Source organism: Pinus tabuliformis, chromosome 2_1 (assembly GCF_031772625.1).
Source record: "Pinus tabuliformis cultivar Carrire ecotype Pingquan chromosome 2_1, CPIR1, whole genome shotgun sequence".
Classification (NCBI taxonomy): Eukaryota; Viridiplantae; Streptophyta; class Pinopsida; order Pinales; family Pinaceae; genus Pinus; species Pinus tabuliformis.
Window position 1 is genome coordinate 50675334 of NC_142299.1, and position 11868 is coordinate 50687201.

The following is an 11868-nucleotide window of genomic DNA, read 5'->3' on the forward strand; positions in this document are numbered from 1 at the left end:
AGGGAGTCACTTGGAGTTCAAGTGAAAAGCTTAGATAGAGTTGTAACCTGATAGAAGGCAGAAAGAAGCCAGAGCCAAGAGCCAAGAGCCAAAGAACCAGAGTCAGAGCCAAGAGCCAGAACCAAGACCCAAAGAGCTAGAGTTAAAGCCAAGAGCCAGAGCTAAGAGCCAAGAGCCAGAGCTTCAAGAGCCAGGGGATAACATGGTGTCTAAACTCACTGTTTTGGTGTAAAAACAACAGGAGTTAAGCCAAGAGCTTGTAAAAATGACTTATACCATAATCCCAGAGAGCCTAGTTGAGTTGACTAGAGCTCACGGAGATGTAGCCCAAGAGTTGTGGGTGAACTCATAATTAAATTGTTGTCTCCGTGTGATTGTTTATTGCTGCTTTATTTTCTGTTACATGTATTCATGCATCAGTTTCAGCACATCAACTTACAGCACAGACAATAGATTTTAAAGCATATAATCATTTTAAGACAAACTTAATTATACACTATATTGTCAAGCATTTCTTAATTCTGCACTGGTTAATCAATAAGACTTGGGAAGATTTTAAAGCTTTGGAAGTGGAGAGGTTCTTGTAAGTTAAACAAGAAGCCTAAGAGCCCCATTTTCAGATCAGGTGGTATCAGAGCTTAAGTTTGATTAAACCCGCCTTCAAAGGAGGTTATATCAGAATGCTTGATTGACAAAGCAAAGATTGCTTATCAAAAAGGTGTTTAAACAGCAAGGGGCTCATTGTATGCTTGTTTTGCAGACTGACTATTTTCTGAGTTTGCAGAGGTGAAGGGAAAGTTGTTGATAGCTCAGTCCAAGAAGGACAAGAAGGAAGAAGGGTTGAAGGCATTCTTCTATCCCAAGGACCTCAAGGCAGTCCTTAAAGCACAAGAGGTTTGTTGCAAAGGGTTGCTAAAATAAGCTCTTTATAATCTTGTTGAAGTTCTTTTGATTCATTGGTATAATGACAACTTCTACAAGTGAGTCCTCAAATTCTTCTTTCTTCATCAAAAGACTCTTTGATGAAGACATGAAGCGAATTGTCCACCATGATAGATATGGTGAGAGAAGTATGAGGATGGAAGGAAGAGCAGCATGCTTAGAAAGTAGTTGAATTCCATGAAGGAAGAGAAGCAGTTGCTTGCTGACAAACTGCAGGTAATGGAGAGGCAACTTCATATTGCAAATATGAACCTGAAAATGATGCATGAGTTGGAGTCATAGCTCTTTGTTTCCCAAGAAGACTTAGTCAAGTATCAGCTTGAAGAAGAGGTAAGTCATTCCAGTTTGGCTTCAAATTCTTCTGAGAATGCTTGTATTGGTTCTTTTGAAAAACATACTAAAGGCATAGGTTCCAAGCTAATGTCCAAGATGGGCTATGAAGGAAAGGGCTTGGGAAAGTATGCAGAAGGTATTGTTGAACCAATAATGGTTGAGGAAAGGCCCAAGAATTTGGGTCTTGGCTATGGACAATCTTATGGAAAGTGTTCCAAAGCTGCCATGAAGGCCATTGAAACAGTTCCAAAAAGGGGTTGCATTGCAGAGTGTGAAGATTGTATTCCGGAGGAATGCAATAGCTTGAAACATCATTTGCAGGATGCAGGTGTTCGGAAGCACACACTTGAATCAAAGAGTTGGGGAGATTCTAACAACCTTGAAGAGATTGATGAGATTCCAAAGGGAGTCGCTTCTTCATTTGCTTCACCTCCTCATGAAGGCAATAAAGGTGAAAGAGGCAGGTATAAATCTGGGTTTAAACATTTTCCTTTTGATTGTGCAAAGCATGATAAATTTCCACATAGAGATGGAAAAAGAATTGCTTGTTCCTTTTGTGGTTTGGATAACCATAATGTTTCTAGATGTTGGAAGAGAATGGCCACACACAGGAAGCTTTTGAAGGAAAAGAAGCAAGAAGCCAGAGGCCCATTGGACAAGGCAAATCATGTTGTCAAGAGGATGCACATGCAGTGCACTTACTGCCATAAGCAAGGACATCTTGTTGCAAAATGTTGGACTCTAAATCCAACAATGCTTCCACAAAAGCTGAAGAAAGTGGAAAGAGAAGATGGCAAAAATGGAAGTGAAGATTCCATGAATGATGTGTCTCAAAATGATTCACTTGATGATGTTGATGTGCAGGCAAAGGTAGTACCTTTGAAAGGGATTGGTAAGGAACGGTTAGAGTTCTTATCCGATTGAGATTGCATGTCTATTGATGCATCTACATTATATTTCATTTCAGCTTTGAAAGTACAGTGTGCTTAAGTGAAAGTTGAAGGATGAAATGCATGCATGAGCATGAGATGCATGAACACAGGGATGTTGATGATTTCCTTGTTTTTGAACATGTATGTGTAATTAACTTGCAGGGTTGATTGCTTTGACATGCATGTGATGCCATGTTGACTTGGGAGAAGTTAACATGGTCTCCAAATGGAGATAATGATGAAGTGTTTCATCTTTTGAAAAAGAGTCCTAATAGTCTTTTTCTACATGCTTGACTTGAAGGGTCATTTGTTTTTAAAGGCATGTTTTGTGGGCTTGTTATCTAGTCCATCATTTGTATGTAGATGTAAGACATAGAGGTGTTCACAAAATGTGGAAATTTGTTTCTTTTGTTGAAGCAGGAATTAGTCCATCCAGTTGTTGTCTGTATGCCTGTTGTTGTTAACAGTTGTTGTTGGCAGCCTCTCAAACAGGTACAAATGAAAGTTTTGTGGAGCAGATGAACTTCACATTTGTTTGAGCCACCTTGGATCAATGACCAAGGCAAAGAAGTTCAAACCACCTTCTATGACCAGTTCAGTAGAAGTTCTGTAGGAAGGCAAGGAGGAAGACAATTCTTCCCAGGAAAACCAGCCCATCCAAGAAGGGAAGTGGTCAGAAACTTTGGTTCAAAGGCACTCTGTAAAGGCAAGTGTAGGGAGGTTGAAAGAAGAGGGTGAGTCACTCTCATTTACAGTTCAGATCAGTGTGTCAGTCTTTTGGAGACCAAAAGTTCTTTTAGTGGGAAGGCGTGATCCAAAAATGGATCGTGGATGTACCTTTAAGTCTAAAAGACTTCATATAAGAGTTAAAAGATGTTAAATGGCACAAATCCTTTGTAAATCAAAGGAAAATGAAAGTCGCAAGCTGTTCAGAAATAGTCTCATTGCAGAGATCCCTTCATTCTGAATCCAACGCAACTCGAATGGGCGAAAACAGACTTCAGAGGGAGAAGTTATCATAAAATGAAGCTACCCTTTTTCGAAAGGAAAAAGAGGCAAAATCCCCTAATAATGGGTCCAAAAACCTTCTAAGTCTTCAAGATCTCCTAAAAGGTCAAAACCATCGCAAAAGGAGAAGTTTTGGGAAAGGCGGATAACACTATCGAGCCTTAAAAACATGAAAAAAACCATGAAATTGAGCTTATTGGAGGCTTCAGTCAGCAATAAATAGGAGTCGTCGCATCTGGCCAAGCAACAGTCCAGATCTGATCGGCAATCGCAATCGGCGGTGGCACTCGGCAGATATCGGAGGCAGAGATGCGATGGGATCGGGCCAAGCAATATGTCGATCGCCAATATCGGCGAATCGCAATCGACGACGCCACGAGGCAAAGACAAGACCCTGCGACGTGCAATGTGCCGATCGCCGATATTGGCGAATTGCAGTCAGCGTTGGCTTCGTTCACGCCATATGGCTTACCCCGGGTCCCCCTGATATGCGACAACAATATTACGGACCCAATGGAAATATAAACATTGTTGCATAAGATTTGAGATCCGTCGTGTTAGCGCTTGAAATTTCACCTCAGGCTGAGAAAGGCAAACTCCAAGGCAACATCAAACCACTTAGCCTCGTAGCTAGCCCTACGGGGCAGGAGAGGGATCTCTCCAATATATCTCGGCAAAGATCTTCAAAGGGCAGAGATAACCAATAAAGAACACTGATTTTAGGCTAGTAAACTGATAAAAGGTTTGATTTGAGATTTTTAGGATTTTGGTGGAAAATCGGGGAAAGGCAATTTTGGGTGCGGGGATTGGACACAGTTTTCGCAGGGGGCTCTTTGGGGCAAGATAGGAGACTGTATTGATGCCTTTGAAAGAGTTGGATGGATGAGAATGACTGGTGAGGAGCTAAGGAGAGCAAGCAATCACCTTGAATTCCCCTTAAACAGATGAAAACATTGATATTAAGCAAACTTAAAAGCAGAGCATGGTAATCATGAATTCTACTTTAACACTTCATTTGCCTAATTTGCAGAAGGAAAAGTAAGAAGATGATTCACATAACAAACTTACAAGTACAAAGAGAAACACACCATCAATACATGTAACCACAGGAATCCCAAAAAGGACTGCAAAACCCTGGTCTTTCTTCCTTTGCCAAAATTGCAGAGATACAATGAGTAATACAATAGAAAGCTTTCTCCCTCGAGAGTCCAACCATGAAAATGACTAAGAAAGTACATAATATAGGCAATCTAACATCTTTCCTTGCCTCTAGGGGTCGAGCTCACTATCCTAGGAGCTGTTTCAACCAATTCCAAACTGAGCACTAAAATCTAGGCAGTCAAAACAACTTGCCTCTATAAGCTAGGAAACCAATTCATTCATTAAATTTTTGCCTATTTCATGAATGAATCTTCTAGAAGAGATAAATAAGTGTCAAAGTATCATAAAATTACATCATTTACATCAAGGAGGATCAAAATCGACTCCAAAAAGTCAAACCTAGTCAAAACTGCGTTTTGCTGAGCTGTAGGTGCATTTCTATGAAAATAGCCTGATGCATAGCGCCCTGAATCTCAATGCGTAGCGCACCTTTGGGCCTACTTTTGAGGCACTTCCCGGAGTCCAAATGAGGCAAAAGTGGGCTTGTTGGAAAGGTCTGGATGTCTACTTTCCAACCCAAGTGGAATTTCTGAATTTGGTGACCATTTGCCCCTCCAAAATTGCAATCTCCCAAGACTGCTTCCTGTGTGTCGAAAAGGTGGCAGAAAGTCATTTTTTGCTTGTTTTTTGACCTTTTGGAGGCTCAAAACTTGATGGAATCTCTTGGCAATTGCTGAGCAAGTGTATTTTTGCATGACAAATCCAAAAATGCTGAGTTTTCATGAAATGGAGTTGCCCATCTTCAGGGTAGCGCGCTACGCGTTGGGGAGGAAAACCTGTTTTTTGCCCAAAAAAATCACAAATGACCAAAAATGCTCAAATTTTTTTGAAATTTGTGCTGGAGGTAAGTCATTTAGCACCATGCTCCTTCAAGGAAGCCTCAGCCAAGATGTGGAGGGGATCGGGCCTTTTTCTTCATTTTAGTGCCTTGGCCAACCATCCTTTGAGCACCTTCATTTTTGCTTTACATATGTGCATCCGAGCCCAATAATGATTCTTCATGTTCCAGAGCATGTCCTTATCTTTGTTAGCCTTGGCCAACAACCTCTCCAAATGAGCATTGACCCGGAGAAGCATAGCCTCTCGCTCAATGGGTACCAAATCACCGGGTCTCTTGCGAGCCAAGTTGCGGTCTTCATGGATCCTCCGCAACTCATTGAGAGTGTGCTCATCCTCTAATTGCTTGTTGCTCTGCTCTAAATATGTGATTGTCCATTGTGCCATCTCTAATTTTTCTTGCAACAAGCGATTTTCAGCCTCCTGTTGCTGAATGATCTTCTTAAGCTCCGAGCTAGGAGAACGGGTGTCAAAATCAATGATGTCAATATCTGGATCACCTGACAATCCCTCCTCAATCATGGGCTGCTTGCCCCTCTCTGATACCTGTGCTGCTGTTGGAAACGAGACCCTTTCCACCTGGTGTGGAGATAACACTCGCGGTGCTGATGAAGAAGGCGAGACCCCTTCCACCTGATGTGGAGAAAATACTCGCCGAGCTGATGCAAATAAGGCCCTGTGGCCTCTCTGATATGTGATCAATGAAGGGGAGCTGACATGTCTGGGCTCAGGGATGTCATACTGCTGTGAAGGTCCTCCCTCCTCATGAACAACCTCAGGGGGTGGTGGTGGCGCTGTGAAGAAATCTCGAGAGATGAAATCCTCCCATGGAATACCTTGCTGGGCCAACTGATGCATGACCACAATCTTGATCAAAGCATAATGGTAGATGCTCTTGTGTTGCTGTGCTGGGCTCTTTCTCTGCACCAAGGGCACCATCCTCTCAATATTCCAGCACATGAAGAAAGGAATGTTCATCATACGTACCCGTGTGAAATGCATCAACAAGCGGATATGATACGAATACAAACGTGAAAATCTGCCCTCACAGGTGAAATAGCGAATGATGAGCCTCATCAAGGGCGCATATCATCCCTCAAGAATCTGAAAGGAAACACACCAGTTAGGTGCCTCATATATACAGGTTTAATGTAGGGCTCATACTGGAATCTGTCCAACAGCTGGCGCTTGTTCCACTCTTCTCCAACATTGGGTATCCATGTTGCTTGAGCAACAACCTCAGGTGACAATGTAAAATCCACCCCTGCAAGATTCACATGCCCATTGTGCAAATGCAAAACAAACAAGCGGACCAATTCCCTGTGGTGTTGAATTTGTGAAATTCTCTCGCAATATCCATAGCATGATTGACGACGGAAACATGTGACTGCAAGTGGACAAGCTTGCAAATAGGCCAAAGAGGTGGGCTCCTCTCTCACATGCTGACCACCCTTACCACCCCTGTGAGGCCTCCTTGGCACCTCAACCTCCGGTGTTGACTCACGGTCATCACTTTGCTCATAATCTGTTTCAGTTTCTGACATGGTTTCAAGAGCAAAATGGCTGAAATGTACTGCTGCTTCTGCACAAATGACCTGTTGTTTTGACTGTTTGAATGCTGCTCCAAGGGGACAGAAAACACAAGGGAGATGTTAGGGAGGGGGACTTTTGAGGGGACTTAGGGAAAATATATATAAAAAGGGAATTTAGGGAAGGAATTATGGCACATACATCATCACATCATCATAATTTGCATCATAATTTGCAAGGGTTTGATAGGAGGTAGGGTTTAGGGAGATTTTATTGAATTTTAGGGATAGGGGTAGGGTTTTAGGGCTTTTGATTTTTTTTTTGTTAGGGAGATTAGGTGAAAATGACAAGGGAGGGGATAATGGGAATGTGGGGAAATGAGGGAGTGAAAAAGGACGACCTTGGGCAGCAAATGTAAAACCCTAGCTCACATGCATTTAAATTTTTTTTTTTAAACATAATACATATGAATTTTCCATTTCAACTTGATGGCATTTGACACATTTTCACGCTCATGTTATCTTTACAAAGCAAGAACTTCAATGATTTGAGGCCTACCTGAAGAAATTGAAGAGGAAGAAGTCGATTTGTGGCTCACTGGCAAATTTCTGAAGGTGGAAACCCAACGCGTAGCGCGCGGGCTCTGGAGCGTAGCGCACACCCAACACGTAGCGCCCGACCAATTTTTACACTGCAGAGACTGCCTTGACGCGTAGCGTGCGCCCAACGCGTAGCGCGCAGGCCCTGATGTGTAGCGCGCAGGTGCAGTCACCAAATTCGCCCAGTTTCACACTAAATCGCCTTTCACACTTGCTCTTGGAGTCTTGGAGGCAAAAGAATTACAAAATGAGGAGAGAGGGGCTTTCATAAGCTTGATTTAAATTTATTTCCCCTCAAACCCACTTTATAATGTTTATGCAATGACACTTTTTAAAACTAATTGCTGCTGACTTGTGGTTTCCTTTTGTCATGAAATTGGTTGAAATGATGCTTTTTCTTGAAAATTTTTGCAGGAATAGCTTCTGAGGAGTCTTGGCAAAGGAGACCAAGGTCGCATGCCGACTTCTGAAGAATTTGAATTTTTTACAAATTTTTACAAAAATGAGAAAATGACCTTGCCTTCAAAAACAGGGTTTTTGAACTCAAGGTAGAAATTAGCTATACAATATGAAATCCTTTGAAATGATGCTTTGATGAACATCCCTCTGGCCTGCTGGGCATTTATTGACCTCAAAAGACAAAATTGGACTAAACCCTAGACCTAGGACCTTGATTTCAAGACAAGACCAATGACCCTGTAAGGAATTTATTGACTGAAACAAACTTGATCCAGCAATGCCAAGAGGGGAATAAATGACACAAGCTCCTCCATCAGGGTTATGGCATGCCTAATGGAATGCAATAAGATGATACTGATGAGACACCTACTTATGCAAATGCAAAGAGCTTTGATCGCTGATGGAGGGCTACTAGACCGACTCTAACACGCTGAAAGGCAATTTTAATGTATTTTCATATATTTCATTATCAAATGAAATACCAAGGGAAACCTTGGAACCATGCCATTTTTTATATGTGATAGCGACTCCTAAGCGGACCCGATAGAAATATAAGGCGGGATTAAGGACTTTTGAAGTCCGGAAGACAGTGTTTTTGCGGATTTTCCCGTGTTTTACAGCGTTCCCTGTGAAAACATAGAACGACTGTTTCTGAAGGATTTCAAGCGCCGATTACCCCTTCCGTTACAGAATAGGTGGCATTCATCCCTGAGGGAATTTAGCAATGATTGCTAACGCTCAGAGAAGGGATTTGAGCGGACTGTGGCTGGAAGACAGAGAGCCCGAGAGGGAAGATGAACCAACAACGCTGATTTGGCTTAAAAAGCCGCAGACTAACAGAGGACGGCGGTTGGTTCCTGTTATTGATTGTTGGGGGCTTTTGTTGCTGAAAGTGAAGCCAAGGCAGGAAGTCAAGGCGAAAGAGGCAACGCAGAAGCCAAAGAGGCAGCACAGAAGCAAAAGGCAGCCAAGGGAGTCACTTGGAGTTAAAGTGAAAAGCCCAGAGAGAGCTGTAAAATGATAGAAGGCAGAAAGAAGCCAGAGCCAAGAGCCAAGAGCCGAGAGCCAGATCCAAAGAGTCGGAGTCAGAGCCAAGAGCCAGAACCAACAGCCAAAGAGCTAGAACCAAGAGCCAAGAGCTAGAGCCAAGAGCCAAGAGCCAGAGCCAAGAGCTAGAGCTTCAAGAGCTAGGGGATAACATGGTGTCTGAACCCACTGTTTCAGTGTAAAAACAACAGGAGTTAGCCAAGAGCTTGTAAAAACGACATGTACCATAATCTCAGAGAGCCTAGTTGAGTTTACTAGAGCTCACGGAGATGTAGCCCAAGAGTTGTGGGTGAACTCATAATTAAATTGTTGTCTCTGTGTGATTGTTTATTGCTGCTTTATTTTTTTGTTACATGTATTCATACATCAGTTTCAGCACATCAACTTACAGCACAGACAATAGATTTTAATGCATATAATCAGTTTAAGACAAACATAAGCATACACTATATTGTCAAGCATTTCTTAATTCCACACTGGTTAATCAATAAGACTTGGGAAGATTTTAAAGCTTTGGAAATGGGAGAGGTTCTTGTAAGTTAAACAAGAAGCCTGAGAGCCCCATTTTCAAATCATTTTCTCTCTCCTCTAGCCGGATACGTGGTGGCATATGATTGGTCCTGATAAGCTACAATGGCATCTGGCGTCAGCATGACGTGGCATATGGAAGGACACGTGGCAGAGTTTTGGTGTTTTGAGGGGGCATATGGGGAAAAATCTGGGTGACATGTGTCACCACTCATGAGGTGCCACGTGGAGCGATGACATCATATCAGAGGTCGGCGTATCGGAGGTTGAGGATGTCAACACTTTGTAACACTTAATACTTGGAAAAGTTATGATATTGGGCTGGCACCATGGTCGCAAAGACTCAAAGAACCAAAGGCGCTGAGCACTTAACGAAGAAAAAATAGGCCCCGGAAGGAACAAAAATTCTCTAGCAACTTAAGGCTAAGCGGTAGGTCGCGACCTTTGGTCCTATGGTGAGAAATGCGGGAAGGGCTAAGCAGAAGGAGCTAGTCATATCGAAGGTCGGCAATCGACAGATTAGAATACCGCACCACTGTGAAAATTGTGTTATGGAATTTCTCCGATAAGCGCGGTACAGAGAGTTAAAGGCGTATGGGTCGGCAGTTGCAAGATTGAATGTGGGAATAAAGGAGTTGGTCTCAGGAGTAATAGCGATTGTCAAAGATCGCTGGGTCAAGGTAGCAGGGACCATGATCCACACAAAAGAGTGTTGGGTTTGCCTTGAGGTGATACCAAGGATAATTTTAGGGGCGAATGTTCGCCCTTTGGCGAAATTAAGGGGTTTTAAATTTTTAGTGGGCGAATATTTTGTATCATAGTACATTTTTACAAATCACCTCAAATAGCCCACCTTATTTCAAGGGAGAGGGTAAAAAAGGTAAATTTAGCCCTTGAAATTAGGACTTACAACCTTCCATTCGCCCATTTTCAAGAATAGGTTTTATTTAAGTGAACCCATTCGCCCATTTTCAAGAATAGGTTTTATTTAAGTGAATCCTATGGGCCAAATACCATATTTATAAAAGAGGTATGGTAAATTAATAAAAATATAAATAAATGAGAGGTATGGTAAATAAATATAACGTTTTTTTATATTTACTCCATAAGTCACCTTATATACATGTAAGGGTGTAAACAAATAAAAATATAAGTAAAGTGGAGGTATGGTAAATAAATAAAACGTCTTTTTATACTTACTCAAACGGCATGGCAAATAAATAAAAATATAAATAAACTAGACGTATCGTAAATAAATAAAACCTCTTTTTATATTTAGTCCATAACCCTCGTTCTATTTATGAAGGCTCAAGAAAGAGGTTTTATTTAAGTGAATCCTATGGGCCAAATACCATATTTGTAAAAGAGGTATGGTAAATTAATAAAAATATAAATAAACGAGAGGTATGGTAAACAAATAAAACATTTTTTTATATTTACTCCATAAGTCACCTCATATTTACGAACACTCAAAAAATGGGTTATATTTAGGTGAAACCTATGGCCAAAATACTAAGGGACAAATACCATGGACTAGATTGTTATTAATACCATGCAAAAAACCATCATTAACCCTAATATTAGAATTAATAAAAATAAAAATGGCACATGGTATTGACCCATGGTATTCACCAAAATGGCACATGGTATTGGCCCATGGTATTCACCTGGAATGTAGCCTATTTAAATGGGGGAATTAAACCAGCATGTAGCCTATGCTAAGATTCACTAGGACTTTACAAAGTTTTATTATTTAGTGAAAGACTCGCCAAGATCTTACAAGATTTTATAATTGAGTAAAATATTCGCCATGCCTAGTGAGAGATTCGCCAAAAAATTATATATACATATTATATTATTGATAAAATGGCCTTCCATTTTTCCTATATACCATGGAGATTCGCCCATTTATTATATTTATAAATTTAGGGGGGGTTCTTAAAATTTTCCCTGGGTGATACCATATTTGTGCTCTAACGCACATCTTCAGTGAGTATGGGACTTAGGAAGCAGTGTTCAGGTCACCTGAGAATTAATTTCTCAGCATGGAGCTCCACACAGTCAAGCAATGAAAGACTGGCAAGTCAATCTTTGTTTCTGCACTGTGGCAAGAAACCAACAGTTGATTGCTCCCAACTCCAGAGAGTGGGGAATTCAAGCAGTTAAGGCGAAAGCGACAGGTGAACCAGCCGAACAACTAAAGAGGAACATCATGGCAAAGACATGGCCTCATCGGAGGCCATCACAAGAATGTCATAGGGATATTTTCCTCAACCATCATTTAGATTTATTTATGTCTATTATTCTATAATTTTTGCATTTTCAAAAATGAAACCAAATCTGATTGTAATAATTTTGGGCAACAAAACCTTCACACGTCGATTAAACAGCTAGTCAATTACACAGCTGGAGCTCGATTGAGATATTTTGTAAATGTTGTTCAAAGCTCCCCTCTCCTTATAAATAGAGGGAAGAAACACTTAAACGAGGTT